Source organism: Montipora capricornis, chromosome 13 (genome assembly GCF_036669925.1).
Source record: "Montipora capricornis isolate CH-2021 chromosome 13, ASM3666992v2, whole genome shotgun sequence".
Taxonomy (NCBI): Eukaryota; Metazoa; Cnidaria; class Anthozoa; order Scleractinia; family Acroporidae; genus Montipora; species Montipora capricornis.
The window spans coordinates 20,714,924-20,717,462 of record NC_090895.1 but is presented as its reverse complement, the minus strand read 5'-3'; positions in this window follow the sequence as shown (position 1 = coordinate 20,717,462).

The following is a 2,539-nucleotide window of genomic DNA, read 5'->3' as shown; positions in this document are numbered from 1 at the left end:
TAGAGTTTGTGGCCTTGGTAAGTCAGACTTTACACTGTAGCATGCCTTCATTGGCAATTTTTCCTGGACTAGTCTAGGCTTCAATGATAGTGTGCTTTTGATCACCAATTAGAGTGAACCCACACGTAGGTGAAGGTATGTGATTGTTGTTTGACTTTCCAAAGCACAGAGGTGGGCAGGGAAGCTTTTCATCAAGTTTGTGACGTTAGCAGCATTGGCTTGTTCTCACAATTTCTGCAGGCACCTTTTGACAAATCCAGTTAGAAATTTATAGTTATCTGTGCGTTTCTCTCCAGAATGGCATTCTGTGAGCCAGGCTGAGTAAAGCAAGTGTGATCAGCCGATTTTTGACTGAATTTTAGGCGTTTGGCCCTTAATATCTGAGCGAATTTGCTAAAAGGTAGCTACTGGAGTTTTCGCTTGAGCACGGGCGTAGCCCGTGTTCAAGCCATTGTGGCCTCTCAAAATTGAGGGGGCTTGCCGTCAAGGCCTGCTTTGCCAAACAGCCCAGGGACAGTTCTAACTGTGAGTTGTGTGTCAAAAGCACAGGGCTGGGGGGGTTGCTGCTTTGAGACTTTAACTGCAGTTAGAGTTTGTGGCCTTGGTAAGTCAGACTTTACACTGTAGCATGCCTTCATTGGAAATTTTTCCTGGACTAGTCTAGGCTTCAATGATAGTTTGCTTTTGATCACCAATTAGAGTGAACCCACACTGTGGTGTGGGTAGGTGATTGTTGCTTGTCTGACCAAAGCACAGGGGTGGGGAGGGTGGCTTTTCTTTAAGTCTGTGACGGTAGGAGAATTGGCTTGTTCTCACAATTTCTGCAGGCACCTTTTGACAAATCCAGTTAGAAATTTATAGCTTTTAATGGGCATAGTATACAAGAAGAAGTCAATTTCAACAAGCGGAACTTAACATTACAAACCTGGGCTAAGCGACACACTTTAATGGCTAAAGTCGGCCTCTTTAACATACATATCTTTTGCCGCATCAGTTTTCCATCGGCCGTGCAATTTCAATAATCTCTCGGAAACAACTTTGGAATCGTCGTTTATCACGACTGAAGTAATCCCATGGCCACCCGATCGTAAACTGTGCAGACTATAGACCTTTGGATCGCATCCCAGGACGCCGAGAGTTTCCTTGAACACTTCCCGGCACCTCGAATAAGAAAGTCTCGAAGAACGCATCATATATCCCGAGTTGGTCTTACTTAAAGGACTGAACAAAGTAAGATCGCTTGTTGGAGTCAACTTCGCTTCACACATGTATCTAAGCAAAATAGAGACTTTACAATAATAGGAAAGGGTTTTTGCAATGTACACAAAATTTCTTTCTCTGTAAACGTCCGTTTTACTATGGGGAACAAATTTTTATGTGATCTTCAAGAAAAACTATGTGCTTACATAAAATATTACTAAGCTCACTAAAGCGGAAGAAACCCGCAAAACCTATAGTACACTTACGCAGCAATTCTCAAATCCTTCAACGAAGCCCCTTCAGAGGCGAATTTGTTAATTATTTTCTTGATGAGCTCCGTGCTGATCGGGTCCTTCTTCAAAATGGGGTTGCCTTCCCTCCTCTTTGCCGACTCGATAACATTCTTGGCACACTCGTCATCAAGCGGATTTGGGCAGTTAATAGGAACAAACGAGTGGAACCATTTCAGGGCGGCATGCATTATGACCAGAACCGAGTGTGACTTGTGTTGGTAGGCGAAGAGCTGGAATAAATAAAGAGTCACTACAGTAGGGGACAAGGGATAACTGTCAGCAACAGAGTTCTGCCCGCACCATGCAAGAAATCTCCTTAAACTACTTGGCGGTTGAATCAGCTCTGGATTTTACTAACATATTGACAAAAAAACACCTATCGACCATGACCTGAGCGGGAGCTAACTTCCAAGGCCTTGCAGCGAAGACAATCTGGAAGAAACAGAAAAAATCTCGTCCTCTCCAAAGAAATAAACAGATAAACGCTTTTCTCTCTCTTTTCTCTTTCTTTTTTCTTTTTCTTTATTTTTTTCCTTCTTTTTTTTTTTTTCTTTTACACTGCAACAATCAACAATCTCTCTCCTACCTTATTTCTTCTCCTCCTTTTTGCCTTTGTTCTTTCTTTTTTTTTTTTTTCCTTTGGTTATACTTTTATTATTCTCCTCCTCTTTACTTTTACCTTCTTCTATTTCTTACCCTTTTTTAATCTCCATACGTTCAAGCTTTATCCCTCAAACAAGCTAGTCTCAATATCATTGTAAGTGCACCATATCCACGAATTACTTCGTCTCTCAACTTTCATGGTTTTATCCACGACCTGCTTTCATACCTGGTTTATCAGCTCTATTTCACGTACTTTCCTCCTTTTTTTTTTTTTACTCATATACATACACCAGCCTTCACATCATGTGTAGCTACTTCACCTTCGAAATATGTAATTCTCTTTTTCTCTTGAACGAAAATCAAACCTGATGCCTGCAACTTGCCCACGGAAACATTTCGATCCCAAAAGGGAATTTGTGTTCCTGCCATACATGAGAGCACGG